This window comes from Rhinolophus sinicus, linkage group LG07, assembly GCF_036562045.2.
Source record: "Rhinolophus sinicus isolate RSC01 linkage group LG07, ASM3656204v1, whole genome shotgun sequence".
Lineage (NCBI taxonomy): Eukaryota > Metazoa > Chordata > Mammalia > Chiroptera > Rhinolophidae > Rhinolophus > Rhinolophus sinicus.
The window spans coordinates 5515374-5534996 of NC_133757.1; the positions used below are offsets into that span (position 1 = coordinate 5515374).

Here is a 19623-nt window from a genome sequence, read left to right on the forward strand (position 1 = left end):
TCCATTTTACCAGTTACTGGGGAAATTGATAAGATGTTTCTGGTGCCATGTTGAAAAAAACTGAACCTAACGTAGGCCACCCTGGAATGAGAACAAAGATTCCTTCCTGAAGCTCCCACTTGGGAAAAAATAAGTTAAAAGACATAAGGAAAAAGCCTGGAGACTCTGCAATTATCAGCTAATGCGTGTGGTCATCCTGGCCCAGGTTTGCACATTGGGTTTTGATTTTCTTTCCTAAAACGTTTTTTTAACACCGACATCTTGGCCCTAAAAACAAACGTTTGTTCACTTGTTTAGAATAAGAAATGGGTTATGCCGGTTTGGAAACTCAGAATGCAGTGGGATTCTTTTTTATAAATTCAGAATATATTACCTACCAATGGGATTTGAAGGGAGAGGGTCTGGTTCAAAGTGAAAACAAGGTTCTTGCAAGGCCATCTCAATGGCATTCTAATGTACACCATGAAGAACGGGACTTGAAAAGAAGTAGGTCTGTTTAGATTTCTCACTGTTCAGAAAACAAAGCACAGTTTCCTCTTCAGTTTTCTATTTTGTAAACAATTTGGTACAATAATATTACCTCACGTTTCTAGACTGACTCACAGCAGGAGGTCTCATCTAAGAGCTAAAAGGAAGCCTTTAGGAGCAATGTGACTGGAAAAAGTTCAGCAGTCAAGGCTTTGACTTTCCCGGGAGAAGGGGCATGGGGGAATTGGGAACTGGGGGTTGGTCAAGCTTCTCTCTGACAAAAAAGAATGGGATTATTTGTCCTCAGTGGCCACCAAAAGCAGAGCCACCCTGACTGAAGAGACGTTTCTGAAGGCCTTCTTCAGACATCTGCCTACCTGCTGGGGCAGCGGTGCCTCTGGGCACAGTTTTGGGATTGAAACAAGACTGAATGGGAACTAAGAGCTGAAGCCTGGGAACGCCTCTCTCACCGAAGTGGTTTCTGTGGCAGTGCCTCAGCTCTGCGGATACCTGTGTCCAGATGGAGACTTTGACCTTGGCCACAGCCTCGCAGGTCCTCTTTTGTCCATGCCGGGCCTGGGCTTGGCTGCACTGCCATGGAGGGGCAGGAGGGGGCGGCCATCTGGTGTGGGAGGTGTTGGCTGACAGGTGGCTCAGCGGCAGGAGAGCTCACCAGGCTGAAACGAATCTGAGGACGCTGGCTGCTGGGGACTGAAGCTCACAGAAACCTCACAGACCAAGGCGGATGGCAGAGGAGGGAGCTGGCAATGAGGAACTGGGTCACCCTCATCGCTGCTGCCCTGTGTGGCCCTGAGTGAAGTCCCCAAGACACAAGCCTGCCAGCAACAGAGCAGCCAGCACCCAAGGTGAGATGAGACCAGGGCCCACGGGTCAGGGCAGGGTTTCCGTAGGTGGGGGCCCCTATACATGGGCAACTGCCAACCAGCTCTTGTGTCACAAGCCACATTCAAGGTGGCCTTTCATGACCATTCCAGTGGCGTCTTTTGGAAAATGACTGTGGCTTGGTCTGATCCAAAGTAACCCTTGGGGTTGAGGACGCCATGAAGAGGGGACAGTGGCACAAGGGTTTCTGTGCTTGGGACTTAGGGACCTGCCTCCACCAGCCTGGTGTCACCCAGAGTTGGACATATCGCCAAAGGCTCCAGTTGACCACACCCCAACATAGAAAACACAGAGGCGAGAGCAGCCCCAGCTGCTCGACGTGCTCACTCTTGACCTTGGCAAAGCCTTTGAGCTCCGTGGCCACGTTTGTTCACCCATCAAGTGAAGGAGACGAAACTGTCTCCAGATTCTTCACAGGAGGAATGAGGACTCCGGAGCCAGGTCATCCTGAGTCCGAGTCCTGGCTCTACCGCTTACAAGTTATATGAACCTGGGCAAATTTCCTGCCTCACCTGAGCCTTCATTCTCTCCTTGGTAAAGTGGTATAATAATGCCTCATTGAACCTGAGGAGTGAGCGAAATAAAGCCCTCAGAAAAGCGGGTGGCTCGGGAATTTACCTTGACATTGTACATGAGGAAAGGCGGTTTACTCCGCAAATTAACTCTGTTAGCAGAGCACAAGGTAAATGTTTAACCTACAGAGAAGATACTCGTCTGAAAGTAGCCGCCCTTTTCTGCAGACAACCCACGTGCCAAGTGTAAACGATCACACTAGAACCAGCCCAGCAGAACATCTCTCTGCTCCAGCCCCATCCTCAGACCGGGAGCACCTGGCAGAGGCAGGCCCGCTGGGACCAGGCCCCGGCGCTTCACCAGCCTAGAGTTCTCCTACTCGCTTACTTTGAAAGAGGCGGGTTTTACGGAACATTTGCAAATAGGAGCAATGGATCAAGTCTCCTCAGGTTGTTTTACTAAAGGACGATGGAGTTGGACTAGGGGTACGGAGACTTCATTACCAGCCATTAACCAGAAAAACGTCACCCCAGAAAGACAGCAGCTCGTGGAGTCCATCTAAACGACTATGGAAGTGAGTGCTGGAGAGACCTCCATGAACATGCTCTTTACTTGCTCTGCCCAATGAGGGGGTGGCAGGGAGAAGGGGCTGAAACAGGAGAACAAAAGGGCAAAGGGGGATGTGAGTAGCGCCATTGGCAAGGTCACGGCTGTGCGCGACGTGTTCTCGGTATCCATCCCCTCGCTGCTGCTGCTGGTCAGAACCCTGTTCTTCCTTCAAGCTCAGCACAAACCTGCCCCCTCCAAAGCCTTCTCCTGTCCCCCAGTCCCCACCTCCCAAGGCACTGCCTCCCAAGGCACTGCCTCCCATTAGCCCTACACCCACTCTCTGCTCTCTCGCTGTCCACAGCAGTTGCCTCAGTCCATGGTCGGGCAGGAACCCGTCTTACTCATTTGTGTTTACTACACACACACACACACACACACACACACACACACACACACACACACATCCCTGAGCGTCTCCACTGTGCTGAGCCTGAGGTAGACACTCAATAAATGTTTGCTGAAAGGAGAAACGACAGGGTTTAGAACTACCGGGGAAAATGAGTGGGGAATGTACAAGAATGTGTTGAAGAAAGTTTGCTACAAAATGTTCCAGGCCAGGGACTCCTATGGAAAGCATCTCATTGGAAGCTGTGACTTGTACCGTCATTGATTCAATTAAATATGGGTCTCTGAGCACCTGCTCTGTGCCAGGTACCCGGAGTGTTTGTTGTCTAGTGCTGGGTAAAAACCACCCAAACCTAATGGCTGAAAACCAGGGTCCAGGACTGGAGCAAGGCAGGCAAGCCCCCAGGGCACAGGGTTTAAGGAGGCATTCACTCTCAAGGTGCAGCCAGTACAGTGGGCCCCTGAGTGAGCGCCCCCTTCCACCTGTGCCCCAGCTGCCTTCTTACCTCATCCTAGTCCCCACGCTGCTTAAAACAACAACCATTTTAATACCTCTCGTGGCACTGTGCTTAAAAGGCTCAGCTGGGCGCCTCTTCTGCTCTCACCTGAGATCTTGGGAGGTTGCAGCCGATTGGCGGCTGGGGCGGGAGTCACCTGGAGGTTCTCTGAAATGCTGGGACAGCTAGGTCTCTCTCTACATGGTGTTGTCATGTGGTCTCTCCAGAAGGACAGTCCATCTCACAGCAGCGCAGGTATCGCCGGTCCCCTTAAAGGCTGAGCCTAGAACTGGTGCAGCTTCACTCCTCCATCTTCTTGGTCAGTTCAGTCTCAGAACCAGCCCGGATCTGAGGAGTGGGAAATATGCACCACTCAGTAGATAATGTGATAAAGAACTTGTGGCCATTTTAATCCACCATAAACCCCTGATTCCAAGAAGAATTCTAGAACTAGGAAGGTTTTTGGACCTGGGCTGGAATCCAGGCATTGCCACTTTCTCTGAATTTCATTTTTGTCATTTATAAAATGGAGATACTGATACCTGCCCAACAAATATCTCTCAGGTGGCCGCCATGTACCAAGCACTATGGCAGGTACTGGAAATATGATGGTGAACCAGACAGATGATGCTTCTCCTAGTGAAATTCTATTCTAATGAGAGAAATAGAGGAAACATATAAATAAATTAATGAATTGGAGTACGTTCTACATAGGAAAAGAAGAGGGTGCTAAAACAAGAACAGACTGGGGAGGAGGAGTGTGAGGGCCTCCCTGACAATGACATTAAGCTGAAACCTGAACAGTGAGCAGGGCTTAGGACTGAAGGGAGCTGAGCACTAGGGGAGACAGCCGGGGAGGCGGGGGAGGGGAGAATGCTCGGAACTGAGGGGGCAGGAGGAGGCTTTGGGGAGGGCACACCTTGTTTGTTGGCTTACCACTAACCAGGAAAAGTTAAGTAAACAAACACTGAACAATCAATTTGCAAATACATTATGAGGACAGAATGCCAAGCAGTAACAGGTCTGGGACTGAAAAGTATTTGGGATTGACGAATTTTATTGAAGGGTTGAATGATGGAACAGAAATAATCCCCTGTTTTTAAGAGTAATAGAGCTGAAGCTTTGCGATCCCCCCAAGCCCTGGTCTCCTGAGAATGTTTGTTCCCCTCTGCCAATACTCCGGGGACAAGGATCGTGGGGGTAATACTTGAAAACCATCACCGCTTTACCTTCATGTAACCCCCATTCTCATAGGCTCTTACCATCCATCTGGGCCAGCCTCACCCTCATCACCTGCCATCTTCTCCTCTCCCACTTACTTCCCCATGTTCATCCAGTGCTGACAACTGGATCCAGTGATCCAGGCTTTCTCTCCAGCCCAGACCTTTCCAACATGATGGAGGACTCCATTATCCCCATGATGCTCCACCCAACTCAGGCCTCCTAACTTCTTATAACTTCTACTGACCTCCGTCCGCCTTTCCATCCTTTCCCATGGCTGCGTCCTATACCTCCTCATCATACCGACTGCTCCCATGTGGGAATACTAGATGTCAGGGCGCCCCTCTCTGACCACAATCGCCTTACCTCCTCCTGACTTCTCACACCTTTATCCCACCTCAGGTTCTTCCAGAGTTCAGGAACTTTGGGGCCAATTGAGCTTTTACTATGAGTGTTTTTCTGGCTTTCCTTCCAATCCTAATAATTCTAGGCATCACGCACTTGGAAGTACCAGCTTGATAATGCCATCATCCTTATCCTTCATCACACTTGCTGATGAACTACTAAAAAAGCCCCTCAATGCCCCCAATTGTAACCCCCAATTCTCTCTTAAGCCCACTCCCATCAGGCCTCACCACCCCTCCACCAGGACTTCATTAAAAGTGCTCTTATCAGGATTACCCATGATCTCCGAGCTACTAACTGAGTTCTCAGTTCCCATCTTTCTTGACCTATAGGCAGCACTTCCTCCTCGATACATTTTCTGTACATGGCTTTCGGGATGCCATTGTTTCTTTGTTTCTCTCCCATGCTGATTGCTTCTTCTTGCCCTTTTGCTGGTTCTCCTTCTCCTAACTTAGTCTGGAGCGCCCAGGGCTCAGTCCTTGGTCTTCTCCTCTGTGTCCATCCTCACTTTCTTGATCCTCTCAGCCAGTTTCCTGACATTAAATAAAGTTCGTACGCGGACAACTCCAAAAATATACATGTTTCCAGCACAGATGTATCTCCTAAACTCACTACTTTTGTATCCCATGGCCTGCTCACCAAGCATTTCAAACTCAGCGTTTCCAAACTGAACTTCTGCTATTCCCTCCAAACTCCATGCCATCCCCAGGCTTCCCCAGTGCAATTGAGACTGAATTTTACAAGAGTCGAGTTAAAACTCCTTAGAGGAAAAGCAAATTTCTCTCAAGCCCCACATTCTAACTTTAAAATGTAACCAGTAATTTATTGCTATGACATTCTAATCAAATATACTCTTGTGCAGATAATAAAATATAAAATTTTATATAAAATATAAAATTTAAATAACTGGAGAGCAACCTAGAGCAGACAGATTCATGAGGGGAGTGAGAACCTAGAAGGCAGGGATCACACTGGATGAATTTCCCACTTTTGATGGGTATTATGCAACAGAAGGCGCAAATGTTCATCATATAGGGCAGGTAAAAGTCCAATTGAAAACCTGTCGTCTTTCTGATTTGAAGAACTAGGAGAGTTCAAGGCAATTATATCTGGTAGAAAATGAGAGAATAAAAGTTGGAAAGGAGGGAGGGAAGCCCCAAATTCTGGGTGTGAAAACCCAAATCTCTGGCTGACCCCAAACCAGCATAAGAAGGGCAGCTTCCGGAGACTCAGCTAAGGCTCAAAGAACTGAACCGATGTTGAGTAGCCACCTACCACAGGGCAAACAGTTTACAGTTGGAGTCCAACCAAGTTAAATGCCTGTTTAAAAAACATAAGCACTCTTCAAAGGCATATAATGGAACCCAGTGTCTCCACAACATAACATTTACAAGACAATCCAAAATTACTCAACATACAAAGAAACAGGGAAATGTGACCCTTTTTCAAGAGAAAAGACAATTTTAAAAAGACTAATTTTTTTAATTAAAAAAAAGTTTATAATAACATATTGGAAAACATAAAAAATATACATTTCCAGAATCTGATCAAATCTTACCACCATCGTTGTGATTGTCCTCTTTAAATGACAGGTGGGGACACTGCACCTCGCCTCCAAATGGATCACCTGTTTCCACCTTTGCCTCAACTTTTTCAAACTCATTAATTATTAGAGAAACACAGATTAAAACCAAATGAATACTAATACATACCTACCAGAATAACTAAAATTTAAAAAGACTTACTAACTGCTGGAGAGAATTTAATATTTGAGGCATTGGGAGCCATGTAGTCTCTGTCACAACTGCTCAGCTCCGCCACTGTAGCCCAAAGCTACCAGAGACAATATGTACATGCGAGGCTGGGCTTCAATAAAACTTCATTTATGAACACGGAGCTTTGAATTTCATATAATTTTCACCTTCCTTAACATATATTTTTTCTCCACCATTTAAAAATACGAAACCCATTCTTAGCTTGAGAGCCATACGAAAACAGGCAGTGACCACATTTCCCCGTGGGCTGTGGTTTGCTGATGGCCAGTCTAGAAGATCAGCCAAGGAAAGCTCATATAATGTACAGCAGTCACAAACAGAAAATTCAAAATGTGAATAGACAAGTATGATAGACCCAGAAGGTGAAATATTAGTTTCATTAGACTTCCAGAAGCAGAGGGAATAAAGAGTAAATAAAGGTGGGAGTAAAGGAGGGATAATCAGACTACAGGGCCCACCAGGCCCATTTGATCATTTGGGTGCAATTTCAGTACAAAGGTAAAACGAAAATTCAAAACTGTTCCAGAGATGACACAACATTTTACCTGAGAGTCAGACTTCTCTTCAGCCATACTGAAAGCTGGAAGATGGAAAAACTAACTCCTTGTAGTTCTGTGGGAAAGTGCTTTGGGTCCGACAAGTCAGTGTAATGTGGGGCAAATAAAGATACCTTTGGATGTGTGAGGAACCAACAAGATACCATTTCTGAAATGAAGGTCTCCAGAACATTTCCTGGGAACCAGGATGGGCACATTCCTTAAGTGTACAGCTGGGATCAAGATGTGTGGGGCTGTGGCCTGGTTAGTTGCCTCCTTACAACCATTTCTCCCCCATCTTCTTCGCTACAAGACGGCAATGTGATTCAGGCAGGCAGCTGAGAGGGTTAAATATTAGTCAAGTCATTCATGGTAAACCCATTTTCTTTTCCGTGGATCAGTTACAGGTGGGCATATGATGAAATTCTGGCCTGTGAGATATGAAGGGAAACTTCTAGAAAGCTCCAGAACAAGATTTTCCTTGCTGATAAAGAGAAACACACATGAGAAGATGGCTGTTCCTCTGCAGATCCCGTCATTGTGTCTGCCTGAGGAGCTGGGCCCTGGGGCACCTATCTGTGACATCAGGGGACAAGCCTGAGAACAGTAGGCAACATCAGGGCTGTGACAGAGTGGAAAGTTGAAAGCACCTGGCTGGGTCTCTGATAATATCTGAGCTGCTTAATTAACCCAGCCTGAACCAATCTACTTTCAGAATTCTTGGTATAAGAGATAATAAATATTCTTTTGTTTAAGTCACTTTTTGTTGGGTTTTCTGTTCTTTGCAACCAACAGCATTCAATTGAAATGAGTAATGAAATAAGACTGGACATATTTGCAAAACTGTACCTCTGGGACCTAGACAAGGCCACCCGCAGAAGGGCCACAAAAGTGATAGGGCAGGCTTTGGGCCTCTCTGATCTAGACAGGCAAAATCTGAGACTAAAAATGATCAAAATCCATTAAGATCTGAGTGAACTTGGAGGCCAGATCCTGAAATGCTGCGGCAGCAAAAGCACCGGTGTGAGCACAGCCCGCGGACATGGGCAGAGCGTGTGTGGGAACAGTCTGGCCGCGTCACTACACCCTCTCAGGACTTGACCACGCTCATCCAGCCAGGACTTAGAAGAGCACCAAGCTCCTCTGCACACAGTTCCGTGAGCACGTGGCTGACGTTCATCCCCTCACAGGGGTCTCGAGTTCTCAGCTTCCGCAGAACCGGAATCAGGTGAGCAGGTGCCAGCCCGTGGTCCTTAGGCCACTTCACTAGGCCATTCAGGATCCAGTGTGTGTATAGACAGGTGGATTGACCTCAAAGCCATGTCCTCAAGGGTCTTCTAGTGACAACGGAAGCCATGAGAAGCATTTTCATAGATCAGTGAGGTTTGACGTTTCAGTGGTGCCCCTTGAGGATGCACCCACCCACGGCTGTGACGTCAGTGTTTGTACAGCAGCGAGCGCAGTGATTCTGAACCCAGGAGGCACATTAGAGTCACATGGGAATTAGTGTTCAATTTGCCTAGAGTGGAGCCTGGGCAAAGCTCGCCAGAATGCTACTGATGTGTTTCACGAAAGAAAACCCCTTGGCTGTGAAATCCGTTGTGTGAGTTAAGTGTGCGGACTGAGGTTAGCTGTCATGGGAGTGCTGGGTCCTTTGCAATTCCTACAGTTGTTTGGGTGGGAGTAGAGTTATTGTTCTAGGTCAGTTTGGTTGCCAAGCGCCTGGACTCCACAAGCAGGAGGCCCTTCTTCCTTGCATCCTTCTCAAACTCTCTCTATGTTGTTGTTGTTGTTGTTGCTTTCAGTGGTAGCTTATTTGGATTTGGAAGTAACCCAAAAATATCAGGCATGGCTGAGACATATAAGCAGTCCCCATCTTCAGAACAAGCTGTTTTCCCAGATTTCGTCTGTAAGTCGGTTATTTGTGGCACGTGACGGGTCAGCTAATGGAGGACTGCTCTTTTTCTTTTGTTTGTATGTTGCTTACTTTTTCTGCTGTTCACAACTTGACCATGGAGCAGTCCCTCCCACACTTACTTTGTCCTCATTACTTACTGTCCAGGTCACACAGAGGTGTGCTGGCATCGACTTGTACCGGCTCACAGGAGCTAGTTGTGTGTGTGTCTCTTCCCAACTGCGTTCAGTGACACTGAAATTGGCCATGGTGGCAGTATTTACACCACAGGAATCAGCAAATGCTACACATCAGGACTTTGTCCCAGAGGGCCAGCTGTCACCTTCCCCAGCACACTGCCACGTTCACATCCGCACATTTCAGGAAGCACATACGGCAAATGCAGAGGATGCTCGCTGTTGGTGTAAAGGACTGACTGTGTGCATTTACCGTCCCTCTCTCCTGTCACCTTCTAAATCGTGGTAAACAACAAAAAAGGTGTAAGTCAATGATGACAAAGAGAAGGAGAGGCCGGCCATCAGCCAGAGTTGTCATGCCTCCTAGGCCACTTCAGATCCTCTCAGCCTCGTCCCTTGTCCCAGCCACGACTGTCCCAGCTGGCACTGGAAGGGCTTCAGCCGACTTCCTTCAGACACCTGACAGGTGTTGTCTCCTGCCTCGGCCTTCCCTGATAAGACTGAGGGGTAGGATACTGCAGGATCCCCCCTGGCTACCTGGAAATGTGGGGTGTTAATGTCTCACGGGCAAACCTTTGGCTCATGGGAGATGGGAGCCATTGGACCCTTTCCAGGATGGTCCCGTAAGATCGACAATCCATTGTACTTACCTGGCCAGCACATCTTCCTATTGACTCTCCCTCCTCCCCCATGTCACTCCCCCCGTACCTGAATCACACTTCCTAGTAAAGTGGTAGCTCATTAGCTTTGCCTCTGCTTAGCCAGACTAGGACAAAATTTATGGAGGAGAGAGAACAGATGGCATGGTGGTAACTGCTGAGGCCCAGCTGAGAGCTACCACAGAGAGCAGAGCACGAAGGGTGAGAGCCCTGGGGAGGAGAGGCTGTTCACCCTCAAGGACCTGGATGCCCAGGAATAAGAAACACTCCACGTGATGGAGGGTGGGTCAGAGAAATAGACATCAATAAAAAATAGGGAATTTAGTGCAGTCTGTAGCTTTGACCACGGGTCAGTACTCTGTTCCAGGTGACTCTGGAGATAAATATGTAGTCAAACAGAGGAGGGAGGATTAACCCCTGCTAGACAGAGACCGTCAACAAAACAGCTGGTCAGGACTCCACAGGTCAGTGTCAAGGGGAAAAAACCCAGATTTAAAGAACCTGAAAGGACTGACAACGCAATACCATGCATAAACTTGATTGGATCCTAGTTCAAAAAAAGAACAACAGTGGACGTATGTGCAACATTGGGACAACTAGGAAAACTGACTATGGAATGGATATTAGACGACGTGATGAAATTTGTGTTCATTTTCTTAGGCATGATAATTGTATTGTGGTTAAATTGAAAAAAATGTCCTTTTAGGAGATAACGTGCTGAAATATTTAGGGATGAAGTGCCATTCTGCCTGCAACTTACCTACAAATAATTCAGGAAATAAATGTGTGTATATAAATATAGATATACACATTATACACACAGGCACACACTTATAGATAAAGCAAATGTGTCAACCTGCTATCAATAGTTGAATCTAGATAAAAGATATCCAGATGTTTGTTACACTATTATTTCAGTTTTTCTATATATTTTTTTTAAAAATTATAATAAAATGGGAGGGATGACAATAGACCAATCACTTCAAGAGGAAAATGTTTCCTTTGTAAAAAATGTCTACATATGTATATATTCACATACATAATTTCACATAAATATACTCATATCATCAATGCTTTCAAGGCTTATTTATTGGTTTTCCTTTCTTGTTTGGCTCCCTTTTCTCCCTCTTCTTTTCTTTCTCATGCCGTGATTCCCCGAAAATAAGACCTAGCTGGACAATCAGCTCTAATGCGTCTTTTAGAGCAAAAATTAATATAAGACCTGGTCTTATTTTACTATAATATAGGACCGGGTCTTATCTAATATAATATAAGACCTGCTCTTATATTAATTTTTGCTCCAAAGATACATTAGAGCTGATTGTCCGGCTAGGCCTTATTTTCGGGGAAACACAGTACCTCCCCTCCAAAACTAACACAAGTAACCTATGTTAGCAAACGAGAATTAAGCTTTTTTTAATTCCCCATGTGCATAAAATCATATGCAGATGTAAATATGCACATATATGTACACATTTACATATATACGCATGCAAGGGAGTTGATACTTTCACACGCATTGTATTTTAATTTTAAACACTCATGGGTTTATATGATATCACATGATTACTTTAATTAGTAATTACCATTGGTAAATTTAAGGCTTTTTATCATATGTTTGCTGGACTTTCTGATTTGCACTTTCATGAACTTCTCTTTCACATTTTTTAATCCATTTTTCTATTGAGTTGTTTCTATCAGCTTTTTATTGTTAATTTGTAAGAGCTTTTTGTATGTAATAAATAGGAGTCACCTTTGTCGTCTATCTCTATGAAGTATTTTTTTTCAAATCTATTGTTTGTTGATTTTGTCTATAATATCATTCACCTTACAAAGGCTTTTAATTTTTATATATTCAAATGTATCTGTCTTTTCTTTTAAAACTTTTGAATTGTCAGTCTGATAACGAAGGTCTCCCCACTCCTAAATTACACACAGAGTTTGCTAGGTTTTGATTCTTGTATTTGATTCTATAATACCGCTCTAATTTGTTATTGAACAGGATGTAAGATAAGAATTCACTCTTACTTTCTTCTAGATGTATGATGATGAATCATGCCAGCAAAATTTACTAAATAACCTCTTCTTTTCCCACCAAAGTAAACCATCACTTTTGTTGTTTATTAAATTCTTTCCTTGTTCTAATTTCGGATTCACTATTCTGTTTCACAGGTCTATTTGTCTCTTCTAATATAAATACTATATTGACTTTACCGAAGTACCTTATTGTACGTTCTGATGCCACAGAAGATGAATTTCCCTGTGTTAAGCTTCCCTCCCATATATCCTGGACTATTCTCTAGCATTTATTGTCTTCATAGAATTTTTTAAGGTTTTATCCCTGTAAAAACTTTTAGGATTTTATCACTATGAAAATTCCAATGACATTTCTTACAGAAATAGAAAAAAACAACCCTAAAATCGTATGACGCCTCAAAAGACCCTAAATAGCCAAAGCATTTCTGAGAAAGCTGGAGGCCTCACACTGCCTGATTTCAAACTATACCACAAAGCTATAGTCATCAAATCAGCATGGTACTAACATTAAAACAGCCACATAGACCAATGGAACAGAATTGAGAGCCCAGAAATAAACCCTCGCATATCTGATCAACTAAGATTTGACAAGGGAGCCAAGAATATTCAATGGAGAAAAGACAGCCTCTTCCATAAATGGTGCTGGGAAAACTAGATATGCACATGCAAAAGAAACTGGACCCCTGTCTTACACCACTCACAAAAATTAACTCAAAATGAACTAAAGACTTAAACGTAAGACCATAAAATTCCTGGAAGAAAATATAGGGAAAGAGCTTCTTGACACTGACCTTGGCAGTGATTTTATGGATACTGTGTTTCCCTGAAAATAAGACCCAGCCGGACAATCTGCTCTAATGTGTCTTTTGGAGCAAAAATTAATATAAGACCTGGTATTATATTATTATATTATTTATATTATATTATAGTGTTATATTATAGACCCAGTCTTATATTCATATTGCTATTTCCTCTGTTACATCTCTGTCTCCTTTCTTCCTCGCTTAAATCCCTGGTTTTCAAAATCATAAGGGAGGAGAGAATTAGAATGCTCTAAAAGTAATCACTTGTTTTATCCCATGTTGCATATACAACAACCCCAGAATAATATTAACACTACCACTAATATATTTACTAAAGCTATTAAATATATTTTGTATTAATTATATTTTATTAAATATATTATATCCTACACTCTGTCTCCCCCATTATGATAGCTTTTCTACCTTGTCACAGTTTATGGCCATGATGCACTAGGCATGTTCCCTCTTACCCTTCATTTAGTCTACGTTCTATAGGTAACTATATATTTTAAACTTACCAGCTGATGACTTTGTAGTCATTTGGGGTGTCTGAAGCCAGCTCTCTAGTAAGTTCCTCATGGGATCAGTGGTATAATTTGTTTATGATCCTTATGCTTGAAAAGTTAGTTTTGCCTGGTAAAAAACCCTTGGTTTGCATTTTCCTTCCTTGAGTTGTAGTTTTGATCTGTTTCATGGACATGCCTTTCCTGTGGGTGTCTGTTGAACACTTATTCTGCAATTTATTCTCTCTTTTTAAATAATAATTCTGCGTAAGAGTTGGTCTTGATACTTTTCTGTTGTTCATTGTTATGGGAAACTACTTCTCCTGAACTTTTAGAATGAGAAAGAGTTCAAAAAAGCTTTCCTAACTCCACAGGGCTCCCTCTTCTGTTTCTTCTCTGTGCCGCCCAAAAATACTGTGGCTTGTTTTCTGGGCTTTCCTACATCTGTTCCGCTGTCCCCTTTTGATTTGGACCTTCTCTTTCTTTCTCTGTCCCTTCCTGATCAATTTTTATCATAGTCCCAGCATTTTCTCCCTCATGTGAGGCCCCCTTCAGTTCTAACCATGGGTCCCTTGCACTGGCCTCTTATTTACAGAGGGCAGAACTCCCTCTGTTTCCTGCTGCTCTCCAGTTTTCCCACCTTCTTTCCAGTGAGTACTTTCTGGTATTTGGGGGTTCTCCTGTGCTTAGATTCACTAAATGCCGCTCCATTTCCTCTTCCTCCTTCAGCACAGAGACTGATAACATGCAAGTGTTGGGATTCTTGGTGTTTCGCCCATCCATGTTTTTGACAGGGTAGATAGAGACAATCTAGTGTAGTTTTGTTGTGAATGTTGTCCATGGATTTGGGATTTTGCTATAGTTTATCTCTCTATTTTTACATTGATTTAGAGAGATTAAAACACTACGCTGTACTCACGAGCCCATACTAATAAAAATGAATGACTGAATAAATAAATAAGTGGGGAAGAATAGATGAAGAATTCTTCTATGCAGAAGAATTCCAGATAACTTATGTAGATGCCCCATGTTCAGTGAGGTGGAGCCTAACTCCCACTGGTCAAGTGCAGGCTGCCTGTGATGACCTTCTTCCAAAGAGGACAGCAAGGGAGGTGGGGAAGTTACAGTGGAGAAACCTGATAACATGACCTCAGCCAGGTGGTCAAGGTCAACATCAACAGTGATAAGTCACATTGATAGTATATACTTTTGATATGGTATACTCAGAATAACCCCTTACCTCTGTGATTGTCCTCCCCAAAACCCACAGTTCCAGTCCAATCATGAGAAAAGCATCAGATAAATTTTAATAGAGGGACACCCTACAAAACACCTCACCAGTCCTCCTTAAAACTGTCCAGGTTGTCAAAAACAAGGAAAGTCTGAGAAACTGTCACAGCCAAGAGGAGCCTGAGGACACAGGATAACCAAAGGCATTGTAGTTTCCAGAATAGAAAAACTATTCTAAAATAGGAAAGGTATTTCTTTTTAATCCAGGGGCAGGAAAGGGTGCAAATGTGTAAGAAAGCCATTGCTAAAATATGCAGAAAAACAAAATGTGACATGGTTTTAAGGAATTGATGGAATGCAAAAATGGAGAATCCATTTGAACATTCCCTTTTGGGTGGTCCATGAAAAATGACATTGGAACTACAGAGAAGGAAATAATAGGACAATACTTGGTTCTTTTGTGAAAAGAATTTGTAATAACCAGGTTAATATAAATGCTGTTTATTGATTTCAATCCTTTAGTTTATAGATAAACAGAATAAAATGCTGGCATTCTTTACAAAACAAAAGTAAATATACATCTTGGAGAAGTTGGAAAGTGGGAGGGGCATGGATGGGGGATGGGCCTGACCCTTAGCTGACAGAACAAGAAATAGAGAATTTTGTTTTTCATATTTTAACAGCTTTCTAATTGACGGAACAAGAAATAGAGAATTTTGTTTTTCATATTTTAACAGCTTTCTAGTTGACGGAACAAGAAATAGAGAATTTTGTTTTTTGTATTTTAACAGCTTTCTTGAGGTATAATTTACATACCATAAAATTCACTCTAAGTGTACACGTCAGTGATTGTTCGTAAATTGACAGGGCTATGCACCATTTCTCTCACCTCTGAAAGTAACTTCATGTCAATTTGCAGTTACTCCCGTTCCCACCCTCAGCTCCTGGCAGCCACTGATATTCCTGTTTCTATAGATTTCCTTTTCTGGACGATTTGCAGACATGGAATCGTACAATATGTGGTGTTTTGCGTCTGGCTTCTTTCACCTGGCATAATGCATTCAAGGCTCATTCATGTTGTAGCATCTGTCAGTACTTCATTCCTTTTTATTGGTGAATAGTATTTTTGTATGGATACAACACATTGTATTTATCCATTCCTAAGTTGAAACACATTTGGGTTGTTTCCACCTTTTGGTGATTATGAATAATACCGCTGTGAGTATTCTCGTGCAAGTCTGTGTGCAGACATATGTGTTTGTTTCTCCTGGGTAGATACCTCGGAGTGGGTAACCAGGACACATGGTAAATTTGTGTTTAACTTTTTAAGAAACTGCCAAACTGTAGATAATTAAATATATGTGTATAGATATGAACTATTTTTAGAAAAACTAAAAATAGTGATATAATTACAAGTATATGTGATTGAAGGGGTGTATAAAGTTAATGAATAATGATTTAATGGTTAAAGTGATTGCTTCTGAGAAGTGGAATTCAGGAGGGGGTGGTGAGGCAAGGGACCCATTATAAATCCCTCTGTACAATTTTATTTTCTAACCACGTGCATGTGTTACTTTGGTTTACATTTTTTTTAAGTAAAAGATAAACAAGTAAGTGACATAGACCAGAAGGGAAGCCATGGGAAGCATAGAGGAGCAAAATGAAGGATTGGGTTGCTCAGAGTGGAGATGAGGAAAAGGGGGAAATTCTAATGATCTTTAGGGGGGATATTTGAATAAAACTGGGGACTATTGAGTGTCAAACATTCCAATTACGCTGGGATTGCACACAGTCGTAATTGCTCACAGTTAATAGGTAATGTCAACAGTGAGAAACCTCTATGCTGAAGATTCAACTTTCTAATGGCCTGAGTTAATTAGAGTTCTCCAGAATGCGACAACTTCTCTGTCTGGTGGGGTATCCTGGGGAAGGACAGACTTTTCCATAGACTTCCTTTCTGTCTTTTGTAAATCACTACATCACTTAGCATATTTCAGCCCAGCATGTATAGAGGTGGCTTAGATTAAGGCTACGTTTTTCTCACAGACCAAAGCGCGTAGAAGTGAGCAGTTTCCAGGGTTGGTCCGCTGGCTCCACAGCATCGGGCTCTGGACCACTACCTGGTCCCTTGACTTTCCCCAAAGGGTCTTAAGGTGTCTTTAGCAGCTCCAGGCTTCAGTCCTCACATGACAGCGTTCGAAAGCAAGAAGAGAAAGGTGAGGGGTTTCCCTCACATGTCTCTCTCTCTTATTGGGAGGAAAGCCTTTTCCAGAAGCCCCTAGTAGACTTCCCTTTATCTCTCATTGGCTGGGGCTGGGTCACGTGCCCATACCTGAGCTGCAGAGGAATAGCTGGGACCCACTGATGGGTAAATATGGTAGTCTGCTAGGGATGCCAAAACAAATCGTCACAGCCTGCGTGGCTTAAGCAACAGACATTTATTTTCTCAGACGGAGGGCTGGAAATCCGAGATCAAGGTGCCGGCAGCGTTGGTGACTTTTGAGGCCTCTCTTCCTGGCTTTCAGACGGCCACCTTCTCGCTGTGTCCTCACATGTCCTTTCCTTTGTGTGAGTGCACTCGTGGTGTCTCTGCCTCTTCTTATAATGACACCAGTCATATCAGATTAGGCCCCCACCATTTTGACCTCATTTAACCTTAGTTACCCTCTTTAAAACCCTATCTCCACATATGGTCATGTTGGGGGTTAGGGCTTCAACATATGAATTTGGTGGGTACACAATTCAGTCCTTTACCAGAAACAACCAGGATCGGCTGCCCACCATCCCTAGATTGTGGGAGATGATTCTGGCTACTGTTTCTCTCGGAAATATCCAGTGTTCACATATATACACACTTGTGCTTTTCTTTATTTTAACTTCATGACAGTAGAGATCTTAGTACAACAGATTTCCTGGAGAGCCAAGGACAGGCAGTGCTTTTGGCTTTCACCACCAGAGCTGTGAGCTCTTCCCACTGTCTTCTCTGTCCCAGAAAACACCCTTTGCCTATCACTTAATATTGCTTACAAGGGTCTTGACTTTTAAGCAATGCGACATTCAGTGTATATTTAAATGCCATCCATTACCATCAAATGGTGACATTTACTTCATTTGTAATTCAGAAAAAGAAAACACATCTCAGAATACAGCAAAGAGACACTCGTATCAAAGATAATGGACCAAAACAATTGTCGTTCCTTGTATTTCAAGTTTGGAGAACAGAGCTAATAAAAGATTAAAGAGAATGCCCAGGAGCCGCGGGACAAGTCTGAGCAATCACTTGTCACTTGAGATTAGCACAGAAGTTATTTTAACAAGATAATACTTGCAGAATTTCCATCATAAATCTTTTATTAAGTCCAAGAATTTCAGTCAAGACATTTCCCATGCAGGATCCTCAGAAATAATGCTCCTTCAGAGTTTCCTTTAAAACCTGAGGATGACAGAAGCTAAGTGCTGAACCGAATGACCTTCACATAAACCTAATATTATTATTGATTTTCCTCTACTCAAAGAGGCGAAATATATTTTTTGGAAGTGACCATTAACGAGCCTGTTTAGATGAGGCTGGACAAAGCCAGTGAGTATTTCTTTTGCTTGGAGCAGGAGTCCCTGGTTGGGTGTGATAAACCCCGACACATTTGATCGCTCTGTGTCACCCCTGGGCACGATAAAGAAAGGGCAGCCTCCAGAGAGGGTGAAAAATACTGTAGCATTCCAGCCACCTTAGCAGGCTGTGCTGACCTTCCTAATTAGGCAGGATGTCTTATTCTTAGAGTTTGCGGGAAAGAAATCCTTGTTCTCTGCAGCCCTGCTGTGGCCACTCATTCAGTATTTCCTCCCCTGACATCTAATAAACTGGCTCCATCCATTGCAAATATCTAGGCTTTTTTTCTTTTTTTGCATGTGGATGTCCAGTTGTTCCACACCATTTGTTGAAAAGACTGTCTTTTCTCCATTGCATTGCCTTTGCTCCTTTGTCAAAGATCAGTTGACTCGCTATTTTCTGTCCCATTGATCTATTTGTCTATTCTTTCACCAGTACCATGCCGTCTTGACTACTGTAGCTTTATGGTAAGTCATGAAGTGGGGTAGTATCAGTCCTCTGATTTTGTTCTTCTCCTTCAATATTGTTTTGTCTTCCTGGGGCTTTTGCCTCTCTAGGTAAACTGTAGGATCAGTGTGCTGCTATCCCCAAATAAACTTGCTGGGATTTTGACATCTATTGCAAGTGGAACGTTCTCTCTGCCCTAATTGTGTGATTTCCTTTTACTTGCATCTTTTCCATGTTGGAAAGGGAAAGAAAAAAAAAATAATAAAAAAGCACGTTTGAAGAAAGTGCCAGACTCTTCCCATTTCTTACCATTGCATGAAGTTTTATGGGCCTTGATTTGGTGCAACAAAGTCTGGGGCTGCAGCTGAGTTTCCAGAGGCCACTATGTGGCTGTCAGCTTCTCTCCAACACGGCTGGGCTCATGGTTCATTTTTGGTCCATTGCCAACATCTTCTTATACACTGAGATCACTCTCCTGGAATTTAAGACTAATTAAAATAAAAATCCATCAGTTTAGACAATGGGGATGCTTGAAATGGAGCAGAAACAAACACTTTAAAGAAATCGTATGTGTAACATATACTTGATAAATTTATCCTCTAGGCCTTTAGTTTAAGAAAAGTCCTGCTATATAGGTTGTTAGTGTTTTGACACATGCCAGTTTCTTTAGGTCTTCCCAAGCCCTGTAAATTAGATAATTAAAATATATGGTATATTAAGCAAGGCAATTATAAGAGGGGGAGAGATTTTTTAAAATAAACTAATGGAGACTGAGTAGGTTGTAGGAAGGTTATGTTCTGCCATGTAAGGTGATTTATTGCAGGTGTATACCTATGCATGGGATGACACCAGAAGCCTTCTTTCTGGGTCAGCCCATGTGACTGAGCTGGTGTCCCCACCTGGTTAAAATTGGATTGTAACACATTTAATAGGCATGATGGGTGTTTTTAAATTGCAGTCCTAAAAATCTTGTC

At 43.3% G+C, this 19623-nt stretch overlaps 1 long non-coding RNA gene across 1 annotated transcript in view; it reads left to right on the plus strand.

Moving 5' to 3' along the window:
• Positions 1 to 1123: 1123 nt before the first annotated feature.
• Positions 1124 to 19623, plus strand: part of LOC141572877 (uncharacterized) — a 102909-nt gene continuing 84409 nt past the window's right edge. The window contains exon 1 of the long non-coding RNA XR_012498356.1: positions 1124 to 2458. This is a non-coding gene — a long non-coding RNA (uncharacterized LOC141572877). The remainder of the gene's footprint in view (positions 2459 to 19623) is intronic.